This window comes from Mirounga angustirostris, unplaced genomic scaffold (assembly GCF_029215605.1).
Source record: "Mirounga angustirostris isolate CCGP_5_RB_7025 unplaced genomic scaffold, mMirAng1.0.hap1 SCAF_3, whole genome shotgun sequence".
Classification (NCBI taxonomy): Eukaryota; Metazoa; Chordata; class Mammalia; order Carnivora; family Phocidae; genus Mirounga; species Mirounga angustirostris.
In genome coordinates, this window is record NW_026991711.1 from 153191426 (window position 1) to 153210233 (window position 18808).

Consider the following 18808-nt stretch of genomic DNA (forward strand, 5'->3'; position numbering starts at 1 on the left):
GAGTCCATGTGTAGACAAAACATAAATATGTCTTGCATACATATACTATTTTTTTTTTCCAAAAGGCTATTGATAATACGAGGGTGAATAAAAAACAAAATTTTCTCAAATATTGGTTTCACCCAAGCCTTTTTTTATTCTTTTTTATTTTCTTATTCAACAGATAGCAAAATAATAATTATTGTCATGTGGGAGCATTTTTCTTTTAACATTTGAAAAGAAGTCCTTATATTTAAAAAAGGATGATGTCATCTTATTCCTCTAGTCCGGAAGCTGCTTTGGAGGAGAGAAGGGCAGTGAGGGGGAGTGGCGGAGGGCTGTTCCGGGTATTCCCAGTATATTCCATTTTATTTTGCACTGGAGGAAGCTGGAGTTAATATGAGCTCTGAGTGTACAAGTTTGGTGTAAAATAAAGCATCTTCATCCTGGTCTCCTCAGAGGAAAGGCGGTTTGGGGCTTCTGGGGTAGGTAGTTTATCCACGGTCCCTCCAGCATAAGAGTAGCTCTAATTCCTGGTAAAAGCCAGGCTATCTCCCTCTGTCATGCTAATTAGCAGTCAGAAGAGTTATCCCTTTCTTTATTAGCTCCAAGGAAGAAAGGGTAAATGATAAAGGAGCATCCTTGCCTAAAATGAATGAATATAATGGGTAAATGCTTATCTTTACAGTGTGACTCACTGCTTCAAGCTGACCTCTGAATAGAGTATACACAGGCCACTTATACATTCTCCATCAAATCATTAAGAGTGAAATGACAATGACCAACCACTGTCTCTGACATTTCCTACATATGAAAAGCATTTAGGAGATGGAAAGACCAGGCAGTCATGAAACAGCTATGAAGACGCAAGAGCAAAAACATCAGCAGTGACATTCAGCTGCTCGATTATGCCAGAAAGTGGTTAGTGCCCTTTCATCTAGGTCTTTAATTCTAATGTAGACTCATAACAGGAAAAGGCCACCATTATAGAACAATGGTGGAATGAATATTTGACTTGGAGTCATAAGTCCTGGTTCTCAGTCACTGCTCTGACAGTTAAAACTTGTTTATCTTGAGTAAGTCATGTGCTCACCCAGAGTCTCAATTTCCCCATCTGTAACTGGGGAGTGAGAATAATTTCTGCTCTCCTACTTTAGTGAGTTGTATGGTCCAAATGACATAATAAGTATTCTAAACACGTTTCATAAAATATAAAATATCACGTAGATATTTGTTATTCTCATTGCATGAATTATCAATGACTAAATTTAGTCCAAAACAGAGCTGTCCAGATTGTGGCTTCACAACATTTAGTTCTGCATTTTAGAGCATCTCATATTCTCTTCAGCAGTAAATATTTATTGTAGGCACAAGAGTAGTCACGGGACTTCAGGTTTAAGATAATTGTTCTAGAAGGGAGGAGGGTGGGGGGATGGGTTAGCCTGGTGATGGGTATTAAAGAGGGCACGTATTGAATGGAGCACTGGGTGTTATACGCAAACAATGAATCATGGAACACTACATCAAAAACTAATGATGTAATGTGTGGTGATTAACATAACAACAAAATAAAAGATAATTGTAAATACGTCTCTGTAGATATCTATAGATACCCATAAACAAGTAGTGGAGAGGAAAATTGCCAAAACTTACCTGGGGAGAGCCAAGTCCACTTTTAAGGTGAAAAATGTGACTTTTTTGGTAAGGTTGATGATAAAGGTTTTGAAAAGTTATTGAAAAATGGAGATATTGGAACCCTCGGGGAGCTTGTCACGAGGAGAGAAGAACTGCTCGACCAGCACGTGAGCAAGGACCAGCAGGAGTGTAATGTGAGAGCCAGCAGGCACTGCCAGGTGCTGAAGCTTGACAGCGGTGTGCACCATGCTTTCAGGTAGAGTGTGGCATAGATGATCAAAACTTCTGGGTAAGGTGCGGGGGAAATTGGTGTCCCAGAACGGAGGCCTTGCTACCTGTAGCATCTTCAGCACTTCAGTATGTTTCCAAAATGCTCACACGCGAGGTTATTGGCACCGTATACAACTCTTGAGTACTCCTGGCTCTTCCACCTGTTTTGCCCTTCTCCATACATGAGGTCCTTTTGGTTCCATAGTTATTAATGTTTACATTTTGGTTTCCAGTACTCCGTTAACAGCCCCAGACAAGGCTGCCTTTGCCTCTTGGCCTCCTGAATTGCAATCATGTGCATGAAATTTCATATCCCAGTGCTCAGTTCAGTCCTTCCAGACCCACAGCAATTTCCATTAGTGGCCACAGCCACATTCCCCCTGCACCTGGGAAGGGAGACATACAGAAATATTTATGGTAAGTCAACAGTAAATATGTAATTCTCAGCTTCCAGATAATTAAAACAAGGAGGAAACTTAATGGTATATCACACTCATCTGGCTTTGGAGCGTTGCGTGGCTTCTGTGTACCTAAGCCTTCTTTAGTTTTGAACTCCTTTCATTTCTCACCACCTCCTCTAGCCTCCTAATACACCTTGTCTGGGACTGTTTATTTGGCTGAGCCCTACTTTTGCTTTTTTTCCAACACTAACTCTAATCTTTTACCTAATTCAACTGCTTTCTTGATGAACGATCCTGGAAAGTAAGTAGGTAAAACTTGGAGGAAGCACAATTTTGTCTTTGTTTTTCAAGGGTAAACAAGGCATATGAAAAGAACAAAATAATATAAGCATGATTTTTTCCATCAGTGCTGAGTAGAATGAAAATAGACAGGTCCACCTCATCAACTTTTTTTTTTCCCAGTAAAAAAATATATAGCCTGACCATATTTTTCCATTTTCCCTAGGACTTGTACAGGATTCTAAATTATAGTGAAAGATTGAAGGAAATGATTTTTGGAAGGACTAAAGTCAGCTGGATAGAGGGTATTTAGGGAGGTGCAGTAATTATGACTGTAATAATGTTAGGAAACTCCGTGTGAGTGTATGTACTCCCTTGGCCATCCGTTTGGAAATGATGGGCCATCATAAAACTTTTCTAGAAGTTCCTAAAGAAGAGGTCATTTAGCAGGCATTTTCATAATGATTCAGAAGACCTTCAGCTTCCAGAGGAATAAAGCTTTACAGTGAACAGGGTATTATGTGGATGTATCCCACAGAGGATCTGCTGGACAGATTGGTGTCCATATGAATTCCTTTGGCAAGAGATACTGAGAGTTCTGGACTTGTGACATTAAAATCTGGTAAAAAATGAGCCTAATGAATCAGAGGAAGGCAAAGGTTAGCTGCCTGTGTATGGGATGTGTCCTATTAACATTGAGTTTTACTATTGACTTAGGACATAGCAGAAGTGCAGCTGAGTCAGACTCTAGTGCTTCTGATCTGGGCAAAATCAGGGTTAACTAGATCAAAATTCTCTGGTGAGTAAGATAAACCAAAAGATTCATGGTATCCATTTAAAAAATTCTTTCTTTCTCTCTGTCTCTCTCTTGGGTTTATTTGCATTTCCATAATTCCTTAATCCCAGAATGAATTTATGTTTTATAGTCTGATATTTTTAATTTTTAGAATTTAGATTTGTAGCCCATTAACAGATTTTTTATTTTATTTTACTTTTTTTTTTTTTAAACCAAACAGATGATACAGAGTGGTACAATCAACTTGGTTATGTAGGAGTTTGCTTAGGACAAAATGAATCATTCATATCAGTGAAACAGAGTTCCTGCTGCCCCTTTAGTCCCTAACTCCATGGAAATTAAAAAAAAAAAAAGAATCTGTGCTAATATTTATTCAGTCATTTAATATTTTATAATGAACATTGACAGTTTTTAAGGGACCTAGATATAGCAGCACACATATTTCTGTTTGTTTCGTCATGGGTTTGGGATTTTTTGTGCAGAATTTTCATGGTTCTCTGGTTTTTAAATAGATTAGTGTGACACTGTAGAACATTTCTTGTTAGTGGGGAAAATTTGGCAGCAACAGTGTCTAGCAGAAATAGGGGTAAAATCGCTCCCAAATGGAGTCTTCTTAAAGCCTCGGAGACTAAAGGACTAGATTCTGGGTGGTCTTACTGACTCCATGAGCTTGCTGCGTATCTTTTTCTCTTGCCTACTCCCCTTGCTCACACCTGTCACTAGCCCTGACATCACACAGACACTGAAACCCGAATAGATCTAGGTCTTTCTGCCTCTGTCAGATTTAAACAAAACCCAAATAAAGTATAAAATGCCTTTAAAATTCCTATGTGCTTTTGCTGAAGTATTTTGAAGAGATGGCAACCTGGAATTACGTCGCATGGTGCATGGCAATCTTTGCCATTACCTACGTGGCTACATACTGCCCCCTCTCCCCTCCCAACTCTCTTTTCTCTCCCCTAGACAGTCAGTCAGAATCCCACCTCCTCCTGGGTCTGCCAGCTCCTCTGCCCTCCCCTGCTCCCTCCTTCAGTCTTCCAGATCTAGTCTATTCCTTAGTCTGCAGCTCAGTGCCTTCTTGGTTCTTTACCTTCATTGAGTACCCCATGTCAGTACAGGGAAGGTCCTGGCAGTGAGTAGCAAGCAAGCCATCTCCTGAAACTGGCGGGAGAAGAAAAGTGGTGAATATATTAATATTTTTAGCTCTGTCAAACAGACTCAGACACATTCAAATACAGATTTAGAACTCAGACTCTGCATAAGAAATATTGGTTGCTACCAACCTTTATTCCATTCCTGACACTGTTTCCGCTGCATTGACCGTTTCACAAGCTTCGCTGTATGCAGTTCCTGGGGAAAGTAATGAGAAGTGCCAGAAGCTATTCAGGAGGTAGTATCCTGACTGACTCTTCCAAGGGAGAAGTCTTGGCCTGACTCTGGGCTGGGGCATGAGCACAGAGGGAAACTGTTGAATGCAGCTCTATGTAGATGCCTACATTTAGGAGGGCAGTTCCAAGCCATGTTGGAAAGGAATAAGACAATGGGACAGGAAATGTGCATGTTTATTTTGCAAAAGGAAAGACAGGAATTTGTTGATATGAAAGGGAAAGAGCAGAACAAAACCAGAAAGGTTATCACAATTGAGGCAAACAGCCAGCAGAGATCAGAGGTGCAAAGGAAGAGACAATGAAGTTATCCAAGGGGGAAAGCGTGGGCAATGGAAGGTGTTAAAATTTTGTAACACCATGGTTTTATTCCCTTTAAGGAGCTTATCCTGTATTGTTTTAATGGTTGTTATTTGTGAATATGGCTTCTCTTTTCTTCTATACTCCTTGAGGGTGGGATCCAGGTTTGATTTGCTCATGTTGTGGGAAATCTTGGGTGCTCCCAGATATCCAGCGCACATCCAGAAGGGCACTGGGTAGTCTTGAATGTTTGTAAGGAGACAGGAGCTGAGCTGTTGGCTGAATAGATGACAAAAGACTTGGGGTGCCTGGGTGGCTCAGCCGGTTAAGCGTCTGCCTTCCGCTCAGTTCATGGTCCCGGGGTCTTGGGATCAAGCCCCACATTGGGCTCCCTGCTCAGTGGGGAATCTGCTTCTCCCTCTCCTTCCGGCTCGTGCTCTCTGTCGCTATCTCTGTCTCTCTCTCAAATAAATAAAATCTTAAAAAAAAAAAAAAGACTTAATCAGGAGTTTGGAAATTCTAATGACAAGCCTAACTCTAGTGTTGTGGTCTTGATACTTTCTGTTTAAGAGTTTATTTAAATATTAAGTGTTATAATCTTGACAAGTACTTTATCTCTTATCACACTGACTAAGGCTATTCCTGGCCATATACCATAAGTAAAATAAAACAAAATAAAAACATTTAAATTACAATAGGAAGCCATGTTAATTGTGGAAAAAAGTGTGAATCAACTCTAATTCCTTTCAGACATATTGATAGCTGGGGCTATAGGTATATATTTATACATTTTGGTACCATGTAGTTACTTGATAAATTATTTTATTTAACAACATAACATGAATAACTTTTCACATCATTAGATTTCAGTGAGATGTCAGAAAATGTGGTTTGAGAGCAAGTTATGTTGGAATAAATCCATATTGTGAATCATTTATTCTGTAACTTGGAAATCAGATGTTTGGAACAAATGGTATCATTAGTCAGAAAAAGACCAAATTCTTCCTAGGAACCTGAATAATCATGAAATATACAGCTCTTCACAATAGAGCCTGGTACAGGAAAAGCCATTTAGATGGCAGGACAAGGATATGACTACTTTAATAGCATTTTTGCTATATTCTACAGAAGAATCTAGTCATGATTAATGAATTAATATTTGTAAAGCCTTTCACAATATATTTAATTTTAAAACTATACACTACATTATCCATAAATATTAATTTAGGGCATGGTTTTGCCTTTTCTTTTTTCTACAAGGAAGAAAAAAATGCCCTTCATGATAAAAAAAAGTCTAATGTATTTTCTAGTTCTTAGTTTTGAACTCATATGCTACTGAAAAACTGAGATACTCTAGAAAATGATTTAATGTCAGAATTACAATACCTGATTTATTATTCACAGCATAATTTTTTATTAAATACATTTCAATCCTATTATCATTTTTTAAACTACTTATCTCCAATCAAAATGAAAATGCCCATTTCTTCATCTTTATTCATGCCTTTCACATTCCAGTGCCCTAGAAAGAGGTTTTCTCCATTCGTAAATGGAAAAATCTGGGTTGCTCATTATATCTGAAAGATAGAAAGATGTAGTGGAAATGAGTGATGAAAAAGCTCTACAACAGCGACCATTTGCTTCTTTGTGTTCGCTGCCCTAGAATAGGTTCTGTTATTTTTGTCTTCACCAAAAACCATTTGGTTCCCTTGCCAGGGTCATTTTTTTCTCCCTACCATCTTCTGGGGGGTCTAGACAGGTTAGTCACCTGAGACTCCAAAAGATGCTTTTCCCCCTGTGCATCATAACTGGGAAAAGTTTCTCTCCAAAAGTGGCACTAGGCTGAAAATAAAATTCTTTAAAAGGGTACAGTAAGAAAGCAAAAAGATGTTTTCTTTCTAATGGATGAAATGGAAATGTAGTATATGTAATGGGCCCTGAGAAGACCTAACTGATTTGTGACATAAAAATGTATTTCCTCCAAAAACCAAGCTTCCTGGAAATTTATTTTCAAATAACAGAAGTCTTGGAAAGAAACATGAAAGGTCTGCTACTATTTAAAAAGTCTGGGTTATTAAAACATATGTATATGCATCCTGAGATAAGACATACAAATTTCAGAAGGACTATCTTTTAACACAGATTTTGTTTTATTTTTTTACTTGGCATAACAGAGAATTCAACACCCTATTTCATAGATGCCATCTGTTTTTGGTTGACCTTAATTTTCTGGATGACTGCTTTTCTTCAAATATTTTAAGTCATGACTAAATTTCATTTAACAAGAAATGTTTAGGTTAGTTTGTGAACAAGAAATCAGATGTTCTCAATCCAAACATATTTTAACAAACTGATTTGTAATTGTGTAAATGCCAGGACAAAGTCCATTTTTTGTTTGTTTTTTTAAAGGCCAAGAACATATAAGGCCATATTTATTTTAATTCTACTTCATTCTGACATTTCATAAAACAATGGCATGATATTTATAAGAAAGGCAAATTCTGGCTCATTAATAATGAAAAACTGATTACAAATTTTTAAATAAAACTTACAGAATTTATGATAGATTAATTCACATTTTAATTAATAAATTTTATTTTGGACAACAATCAGTATTTCCCAAATTGGTCTGATTATAAACATTATTACAATGCTTATTAAAAATACAACCTCCCAGCCCGCTTATTCTAATAGAGTGGGTCTGGGGCCCAGGTTTAATCAGGATTCTTAGGATCCAGGGGGGTGGTTAGGAAATGCTGGAACAGAGCTGGTTCTCAGTCCCTGTGACATATTCAGTTATCTGGGGGAGTTTTTAAATATATCAGTGCTTAGGTTTACCCCCAAAACTGATTAATACAGACTGTCTTGGGACCTGAGCTTTAGAATATTAAAGTAAAAATTCCACTTCACTAGACATATGATTCCACACTCTACACTGATGGGGAATGAACTTCACGGTTATGTGAAAGTTTCTCTGTAAACAATAGAATTCCAAGATGGCTAGAATGTCAGCTCCATGAGGGCAGGAAACATCGGTGTCTGGTCATCTCTGTTCCTTCGGCCCCAAGGACAGTGACTTCCACATATTTCACAATAATGATTCATCAAGTAAGTAGTTTTATTGGCTAAAATTGTAATTCTTTTCCAATGGTATGGCCTTGTTAGAAATGAACTTCAACAACTGAACATGAAATACAGTCCAACATGGTTAAAATGAATACATGTGATTGTAGAGAGGAAGGGTGGTAGGTGAAGCTGGGGGAAGACTGATTCCGAGGTATCCAAGGTGCGCCAAAAAGAGCTTTTCTTCTTTTCCAGAAGCCCCAAGCAGGCGCCCGTCCCAGCAGCCACTGTGGTGTGTTGATCAGCAGCCCAGGTGGGAACCACATCTGTGAGTCTCCATCTCCACTCCTAGGGATGCTACAGGGTGGCAGCCAGGCCCTGGGGGCTGAGAGGGCAGAATCCCCTACCTCTGCCTCTCACGCATCCATTCTGCACCTGGTCCTTGTCAAAGCACACACTCATTTGAATTAATTTTGGCCCCGCTCCTCCTGCCCACATCTCCTTACCTTCCTGTTTATCAGCTGCTGCCAGTGTGAGTTTGGCATTCAGACTGTCATTTTTTTGGGTGACCACAGTAGCACCTAGGATGGTGCCAACCACATAGTGGTGGCCAATTCTAATACTTAAAGATGACGAAAATAATAGACACAAGAAGATGGCCAGGAAAACACATGGTATCCCTTGATAGATGGGAAAGGAAAGGTGATGCTAGAAGACAGTGAAATGGCACAAGCTTTTAATGTAGTTTTCATTTCTGCCTTTAATCTAAATGGTCAGATGTGAACACTTGGCTAACACGAGTCTCAGCTGTGAGCGGAGATTGGCAGGCCACCTAGGTCTGGGAAAGAAGTAATTAAAGAGTACCTGGAATGTCTGGGTCCAGTTGCACTAGCAGAACCAGATGATTGGCAGTGTAGCAGTGGAAGGAGAATTGGATGAATATTCGGAACACCTGGGTTCTAGTCTCAACTTACGAATGAAGTGACCTTGGGAAAACAAGGCCTCTGAACCTTGCTCTCCATACCTGTGAAATGGAAATAATATCGCCTCTCTTAGAGGATTGTTCGGAGTAAATGAAAAAAATAACGAAGCACTACTTGGACCTATGGCATATGTGACAATTGCAGATGTCATTGCACAGCTGCCAGACCTGGCTTCTGAGAACTCTTGAAGGACAGTTCTCTGCAAGATTGCAAGTAGTGTATCAGTTTCCACTGATACCTGGGAAGCAAGTGGAAACAATAATCAAACAAGTAGCAACAATTTAAAAGAACCAACAAGTTGGGAAACAACCTATATACTTTAAGAAGGTCAAATGGGGGGTGTCTAGGTGGCTTGGTCAGGTCGGTTAAGCCCCTGACTCTTGATCTTAGTTCAGGTCTTGATCTCAGGGTTGAGAGTTCAAGCCCCATGTTGGGCTCCATGGTGGAACGTATGCAAAAAAAAAAAAAAAAAAAAAAAATATCAAATGGCACCTTACCAATCTTATTAGCCTCTATAATCAAGGAAAAGCCCCCAAAGATCAGGAAATGACAGTGGAATCCTGCGTGACTGTCAAGATATTAATGTAAGCTGAGTTGTGTGGCATATGTGTGATTATCCTTAATTATTTGGTAATATACTGTATTGTGTGCCCTGTATTAGAGAATAATAATGGGGTAAGAAATCAGCTCAAGGATTTCGTATAAGGTTCGTCAATTCACCAAGATTTCATAAGAGTTGACTTGAGTATACTACAGAACCTGAAAAAGACGGTATTCTCTAACATTACAAGAGCAAAGGAAATCTGTTTGTAATGAATTTCCTATGACTGATGGAAGAATTGTGTTGTTGTTTTACAGAATACGAAGGTGTGGTATAAAGAGAAGAAATCTTCCTTGTCTAATGATTATGTATAGACCCGGGTAGCCCAAGAGCACTATTTCTCTGAAGGGTTGCCTGCTAATCACCGATAGCAGAATCATCTGAAGAACTTGTTAAACATGCAAACTGCTAAGTCCCTTTAAAGATTCATTGAATGGGAACTCTGGGTGGAGCTTGGAATGTGATTTAACCAAACACCCTGGAGCTTCTTACGCTTCTTGAAGTTTGAGATCTGCAGAGAAGAGTGGTATTATCCAATACTTAATAAGCATTCTTACTATGAATATGGCTCAAAGAATTGAGAATACCATTAAATACTCAGGTGAATCTAAATATGAAGGGATAGTTACTATTCTGGAAAATTAAAATATGAAATAATGATTTTGAAAAATTTGGAAGTGAGTCATTCAAACACAGAATAAATTTCAATGATGAAAGCAAGGAGATGTATTTGGAAACTGAACTATGGTATAATAATGACCATCTCCTTAGATTGGGACTTTGTAGGTCACCTCCTTAGAGGATCTTCATTCCCTTCTAGATATTGTTGTCAGGTTAATGAACCAAATAGCTCTACTCCCTGTGGCTCAATAGTCCCCATCCTAGGTTACACGTTAGAATATTGTGGAATAATTCTCAAAACTACCGATGCCCAGACCCTAGTCCCAGTTAATTCAGAATTTTTACATGTGGGGCCCAGGCACTGATATTTTAAAAATACCTCCAAGTCATTCTAGGTTGAGAACGAGGATTGTGAGCCACTGTGTAGATAAATGGAGGTGGGTACAGAAGATGGGAGGAGAGAAACATTAGCATGATTTCTTACTCAATTGTGTACAAAAATAGAATTTTTAAACATCTAAGCAAGTAAATATGAATGAATAATGTTACTAACCACGTTCAGTGACCAAATTGATTTTCCTTTGAAATATTCTTACACCCGAACCCTGCCTCTTTGGCTCCATCGTTACTGCCGAGTTTAAAGTTTTCATCTCACATAGGTGCAATTTCAGAAGTCCTGAAACCGGCCTTCCTGCTAGTTTTGATCATTTGGTCTGCCTGAAGCCCAAGATGAGGCGATGTTTCCCTGAGGGTCAACTCATCCTCTGGTGAGGGGGTTTGTCCATCTATCAGGAGAGTTCCATATGCACAATAGATCTGTTACCGAGTTTGTCTTTTTTATGCTTGAGGTTGGGATCAGGTGCCTGAATAAGTAGTTGGCAGGTCATATTGGAAATCTTTGTGATGCCCAGTTTGGTCCTAACTGTGTCTGTGGCAAAGTTAGCCTGGTTTCTTCATTACTGAATGACTGATTATTTGTTCACTCAATGAATTTATATCGAACAGCTGAAAGATTCCTGGCATTTTACAGGGTACTGAGTACAATGTATCAAGATAAACCCCCTCATCCTGGCCTCCTCCTAAGCCGTTCACTGTTACTTCTTTCTCTCCTTTTTTCCCCCATTCTTCTTCCCACATTTTTCTTCCCCTCTTCTCTGGAAACCTGCCTCTAACATTTTCGGCGCCTTGGGTAAAAGTGAAGTGGAGGTCTATGTACTCTATGTCTAAGTATTTAAAAACTATAAAGCAAGCCTACAAACTGCTCAAGCAGTTTCTGTCCTTTGACAAATATACTCTTGGATTGATAAAGAAGTATTCAAATTTAGAATTCCAGTGGGTTTTTCTGAGGAGTTTGGAGCTAGAATCCGGTGGTTCTGGGCAAGTCTACTCCTGGTACCCTGCACCCGGCTCCCTCCTTGCCTTTCCGCACCTCTGGCTCCTCCAGCTCTTGGAAGGGCCTCACATACATGTGGGTTATAAAATTTGCGGGACTCTGCCCTAGGCCATCCCCTTGCCCCTGCTGACCAGCTGCTTCTTGGCCACCCTGGAAGTATGTATACCATTCTGGTTAGCCCTGGGGATGGGGGCCCTGGGAGGAGGCATAGGCGGGCACTGGAAGGGGCTTAAGGTTATTTAGGCAGGGGATTTTAAAGTCTTCCAATCCCAGAGCATGGTCAGGGTAGAGAATGGGTACAGGTGTCTTTTGGGCATGTCTCCTTGCCCCAAGAGAAGGGATGCAGCTAGGGGAGTGCCAGAGTGGGACCCCTCCCTCTTAAGCATGTATCCTCTAAAGTTGGGGCCCCTCGTACCTGAGTCTGAGGCTTTTACTTTGCTGCTTATTTTGCTAATTTGACATTTATTATTCACCCCCGTTAAGTACAAGGCATACTATGTAGATATGTGTGTTGTATAGGAAAGGAGAAATGGGGAAAGATGAAGAAAGCTTGTTTTTTTTTTCTCCTCTTCTGTCTCACTAGGTTTCTCCATTGGACACTCTGCACATCTCTTGGACCCCCCCGAAAGTGTCCATATCCAGTCTTTGCCATGCAGAGGAAAGGGGGAGGACAGCCACATTTCCTGTCTGTCCTGGTGTTTTAGGACGCTACTGACAAGGGCCTGCTAGTGTAGGCTGGACAGAACAGGCTGAGTGGATTTAAATTATAGCACATTGCACACATTACCCGTAAATAGGCTTTATGTTCGACATATAATTCCTAATTTGGGGAATCTTTTGCATCCATTTCAGATTATGCTTTAATAAACGCAAATAAATTCATCTGTGTCAAAATCTAATTTTATTTTCCTCTTTCCTTTATGACGAGTAAAGGGAGTTCAGAGGCAGCTTCAAAACTTGACTTCTGGGCCCAATAATAAATATGCAAATGCATGCTAAAATAGAAATCCAATTCGAAATAATTCAAGCGAAATTACATAGAAAAGGTTAGCTTAAATGGGTGCTTTCTACCTGTCTCTTTTTATTTGGTGCCGTGTAGAGAGTAGAGAATCGAAGCTGAAGATTGTTACTCAAAATACTCTGAACGCACACAGGCACTTTGGGAACACTGTGGGCTTTTGCTGGACTCTTGGGGCAGCTATTAGGGTTAGGTTGTGCTTATCCAGGAAGAAGGATACCTTCTTCGGTGGTAAAGTCCGCTAGGCACACCTGAAATAGGGAAAGATAATGGAGGAAAAATACTAGTAAGTACTCCGTGAAGATATGTACTTTACAGAAAGGCAGTTGGCAGTGAATATCCTTGAAAAATCTGCTGTGGGCTTTTGAGGGAGAAAAAGCAAGAAAGAAGTGGCTTTTCTGAAACCAGATCTTTGTGTAAATTCGATAGGAGATCCTTCTCTGGGACTGTGTGCCTTGATTGCTTAACTTAGGTAATTGTATAGAGGAAAAGCTTTCTGGGTATTTGTTGTTGAATAATTTAGTTTATCCTGCTGATTGAAAAACATCTAAACCAGCACCAAATTGGCTTTAAATTTTTTCCATATTAAGACCAATGAGAATAATTTTTAAGTTTATTGTGGTTTCCTTTAAATACATTTCAGCTCTTTCCATAAAAATGGCTCATTTGGCATTGAATAAGGTAATTTGATTAAAATGACTAACATTCAAATAATCAAGATAGTAAGAAAAAACTTTATGAGATTTATAAAAAGCCTACTTGTGCAGTCCAATCTTTAGAAATCATTAGCTAATCTTCTGATGATCAAATAATAAATACATAAATGGATTAATGAAACATAAATGCAAGCTCATCTAAATTTAATTTACTTTGATAAAATCCACATATATGTTTGAATATTGAATTTTAATGATGTATATATTTTAGGGAGAAAGCAGGAATCTGAGAGTAAACATAGTAAATTAATTTTAAGTTTCTAAGAAGTTATACCCAGGTATCCTTTATTCTTTACTTCTGGGTTTTGGTGGAGCATTGCATAAAAATAACAGTATAAATCTCTCTTTATTTTATGTTTTCTTTACACATTTTTCTCCGAATAGGTAAAGCCACTTTAGAACATGTGCTTCTCCTGGGGGTTGTGGATGGGAGAATTTTGAAGGTAGCGGTGGATGATTTGGGTGGCACAGATTTGTGAGAAGGAAGAGAACTGTCCATGTTCCTTTTATTTGCCACCCCAAAGATCCACCTTTTCCATTTCTATTTTAAAGATTTTATTTATTCATTTGAGAGAGAGAGAGACAGAGCACACAAGCAGGGGGAGAGGCAGTGGGAGAGGGAGAAGCAGGCTCCCCTCCCGATGTGGGGCTCAATCTCAGGACCTGGAGATCATGGACCTGAGCTGAAGGCAGACGCCTAACCATCTGAGCCACCCAGGCACCCCTCCATTTCTATTTTAATTCATCGTTTATAAATACCTGCTGCTAAGTACAATTTAAGATTACAGTAGAGGACACATTTACTATAAGACCATAAACACAGAAGTAGAAAATCAATGAGTCAAAGGAGAGAAAAAACCTACTAAAAACTTGGGTCAATACCCTTGTGGTATTTATGCTAAAGTATGAAATCTAGCCATTCTTTTCCAGTGTGGTGAATTTGTGGTTGTAGGGCTGGATCTACATTGGGTCAATAAAATGAACATTTAGTTAAAGCTTTGGGGGAATCCAAGTAAATGGAAATAACTTTTTTTTTTTTTAAGACGAATGTTTTTGGGTGTTTATTTGACTGGTGCTGCCCGTCAAGGATCACATAAGATTGGGTTGTACCTGGAGGACAATTCATGGATTTATCAAAAGGGATGTACATGGCCTGGGAGTGAGAAAGGCACTTTCTCTGGTGGTAAGATCCATTAAAAATTCAAGTGACTTAAGAAGTTGTTTGATGTTTCATGAAATCAGCAAGGAGCTGGTAACAGTGGGGCAGTACTTCCTAAATTCACCTAGTCAAATGCTGGAATAGCTAAGGGATGTGAATATCCCCTCCTACCCCGCCAGCTCTGATCCTGATATCATGTACTGGGTCTCGGAGGAGAACCCAAATTAGGTCCATATTTATCATTAAAATTTACATTTTATCTCATAGCATATTTGCAGTTCTTTCTATTTTAATATGTTTTAATTTGACACTTAGTCATATTTAGAAATGCACCATGCTTATTACCCTGGGGCTCCTCATATCTGCAGAATCAGCTTTGGTTCTCCTGAGGATATTCATACCATGACTGAAGAATCATTGTTCTGAAAGGTAGTTCCATCAAGCTGTGATAGTTTTGTAAAATGTCCTTCCTAACCCTGGGGATGGTTCTATCCTGGGAAATAATTTTCTAGAAGTATTTGGTGATGTTGCAGACACAAGGAGTCATCTTTTTCAACACTTGTCACTGCAGTTCTTCTGATTACATAATTTTTTCTGCTCTAGTCTCAAAATTTTACAATTACTCAACTACAAGTTTATGACTGCTTCAGGGTGTGAGAAATCCAGAAATTGACCTTGCTTTACTATCTTAATCATTTTTTTCCCTTCAATAGCAATAACAAAAAATTATTGACTTTCTTCTATTTCTGGGGCACACTTCCAGGTAAACAAAAAAGTACAGGCATGATTCCTGCTCTTGCCCCACATAATAAAGTAGAGAAAATAGATGATATACATGGAAAGATAAATAATTATAAAAGGTAGCAAAGCATGAATATGTATTATGTAATTAATTAAGTCAATGAATGCCTACTAAGTGCTTGCTCTTGATCAGGCATTAGGCAAAGCCGTGGGGAAGATCCAAAGGAAAGTAAGATGTTCTTACCCATAAACATACTCTAGTGCCACATAATTAACACTGCATTTTATAAAATATGGGGAACTTGCTATGGAAGCACAGGACAGAGTGACTAGCTCTTTGGGAGATTTTGTGGAAGCAAGGTTGTCTCCATTTTACTAAGTACATCTGTTCTGTTTTTGGTATCACTCACAAGAATCATGCTTCCACCAGTTTCTTGGGATTTTTGTCTTCTCTTTGGATCAGTTCACCTTTTTGCCCTTTTGGCTCTTAGGACTGGACCATGGGGTGGGAATGGTGCCAGGGCAAATACAAATACATGGACCTCAAACTCTGTTCTCCAATCTTCAGTGCTTCCAGAAATTCTTTTACACATCCCACATAAGTTCCCTCTTCTATCCTCAACAGCAGCTGATAGAAACTTTTACTATTCTTCTCAAGCCAGCCTCACTCAGCTCCTCTGTCAGTAGATAACTTTCTTTGCCTCCCAAAGGAAACTTAGAAACCATTAGTATGCAACACCATCAATTTCTGGTCTTCTGTCTTTGTTCAGTTGTCATCTCAATAGGGGTTACCCTATCTAGAATCCTTTTCCATTTCTTCCACAGACATACTTTATTCCCCTTACCTGTAGGTGCCCGATAAATATTTGTGGAATGAATGCTGCATTCCTATACATTTTAACATCCCTCTCTCCTACCTAATAAAAAAGAGGTCCCTGTTCCTGCTAAGGATGTTCCTCTTACCTCTATTCCAATTCTGATTCCCTCCAGATCTTCAGGAACCTAGATTTGCTAATTATTCAATCTCTTCATCTCTCTAACTCTTCTCTATTCAGCACATAACATCTTTTTTCAGTTTCTCATTAAAAAACAATCATCCTCTTCATTCTAGATCTTTCCTGTGGCCACCCTACAACTAAACTTCTTGAAAGGAGATTCCTCACTTACTGTGTCCGCTGCCTCATTTGCTCTTCACCCCTTGATTTCAATCTCACCTCCCTGTCTGATGGCCAGTAGAAATTGTTTTCATGAAAATGATCAATGGCCTCCTTGTAGATCTGACCCTCCTCAGGGGTCATGTATCATGCAAGACTCCCTCCATCATGCATTCTGTTGCATGATAAAGGGCTTTGTCGTTCTCCTACCAACTGGATTTTTCATTTCACGCATCCACTTTTTTGGTCATTTATTCCAGAAGTATCTATTGAATGTTAACATGTATAGACCCGTTATAGTTCCTGAGGATTTACTGGTAAAGTACCACAAAGTTTGTACTAAATGCAGCTTACAGCCTTGTGGAAGAAGCAAGCATTAAACAAAGAAGCAAATCAACAATTGTAAAACTAGGACTGCTATCATGGTTTTGCAGAAGACATACAGGGCTGTAAAAATACTATGAATATTTATAAGAGAATTGGGCCTTTCAAAAGACTTGAAGAAGATGTCCCTGAGAAAGGGATGTGGGGGCTGAGGTATAAAGCAGAGCAGGCATTAGCTGGTCAAAGATGAGTGCCTGACAGGAACAAATGGGATGTATAAAGTCCTGAGTTTGGAAGGAACATGGGGAGTTTGAGAACCTGAGAGAAAGCTGTGGCTAGAGCTCAAGGACATAAGGGATGAGTGACAGATGGGGAGGCTAGTGACAGAGGCCACATGACACAGTGACTTTTAGAAGAAGGTAAGAATCTGTGGGTATCTTTAGGGTGGAGATTGTCTTTTTCATGTCTTTACCACTAGCTACTAGTTTAGAGCAAGAATCATCATAGCTGTTCATTCAATGTTTATTAAATGAAGGAAGAAATGGACATTTGAGGAGATCTCAAAGACTGAATATGATTGGTCAGCAAGAAAGGGTGAAGGACATTTCCTTGCCAAAGAATTAATGTTTAGGGAAACACAGAGTATAAAAATTGCACATTGTGCTTTGGATAGGGCAAGGGGTTCAATGCTGTTGAATGGGGGGTGTGGGCTGGGAATGAAAGAAGTTAGGGAAGGAGAGCAGAGAGGGGGCAGCTGAAAGAAATGTCACAAGGGTTCAAGGGAAGGTGAGACCACTGAAGGTCAAAACAGTTGGGAAAATCATCTAAGAACTGGAGCATTTTGTGGGATGCCTGGGTGGCTCAGTCGGTTAAGCCTCTGCCTTGGACTCAGGTCAAGATCCCGGCTTCCTGGGATCGAGTCCCGCATCGGGCTCCTTGCTCAGTGGGGAGCCTGCTTCTCCCTCTGCCTACATCTCCCCCTGCTTGTGCGCTCGCTCTCTCTCTCTCTGACAAATAAATAAAACCAAAAAAAATAATAGCACTTTGGAGGTTTGATGAGAATGTGTATTTTGATCGAAAAGACAGATCTTAGAGAAGCAGAGAGATATGGGAAAGAATTCTCAACATGGGAAATGAAATGAATTATGGCTCAGAGGCCAGAATATACTGGAATTCTTCCTTTTCTAGTAAAAGCTGTGTCCCTCTTTAACCTCTGTACACGTTTCAGCATTTTTTTTCTGGTTCATTTCCCATAATGAATTGTGTGAAAAAAATAGACACATACCAAAAATGTGTCTAAATCCTACAAAAAAAGAGACCCTAAAAAGAATATTTTACTTTTATTAGGTATTTTGTGTGATTGAAAGTAACTTAGGAACAATGGGAAAAATAACCATTTTTGTCCATAAATGTAGACTAGCTAATACATTTTGGGTTGCATGGTATTTTGTTTATTAGGCTCACTATCAGCCTCTTTTGTTGCCAGCTGAAGTACAGTAATATGATTTTGTTCCAAATTTTACACTTTGCCAAAGGTCTGTTTTCTCAGCTGCATTTTGGGAACAGCTGTCAGCCCCAAGCAATCTGATTGCTTTTCATGAATGATAAATCACTTCCCCGTACACTGATTTGTTTAGGTACAATGGGAAGAGACATCTTTCCACCTAGTATGTTCGAAGAATTAGTAGGATGAGGATGGTGCCAGAGAAGTGTGACAGTTCTAGTGGGCGTTTCCTTAGGACTTAATGTTCAATTAATGTTAATTAACTGAGGGTAAATACTGGAAAAAAGTTCTCTTCATTAGCAGTTCTGAAGGCAGCAGGACAAAACAGTGATCCTTCCTCTATTGGGAGCTATTATCAATTACCACAGGGGCATCCATTTGAAAATAAAAAGAAAAGATTCTCCAGGATCACACATTCTTTTGTTTAAAAGATTGCCTGGACCAGTTGTTAAGGGTTAAAGGGGTGTTAGAAGTTAGGAAGATAAA

General features: G+C 39.3%; 1 long non-coding RNA gene across 1 annotated transcript; it reads left to right on the plus strand.

Annotated features, from left to right (window-relative positions):
- Positions 1–595: 595 nt before the first annotated feature.
- On the plus strand, positions 596–8421 carry LOC135363780 (uncharacterized). Its single transcript, XR_010409845.1, has 4 exons — positions 596–900; positions 1686–1870; positions 2118–2301; positions 8364–8421. It is a non-coding gene; the product is annotated as an uncharacterized LOC135363780 (long non-coding RNA).
- The last annotated feature ends 10387 nt before the right edge of the window (positions 8422–18808 follow it).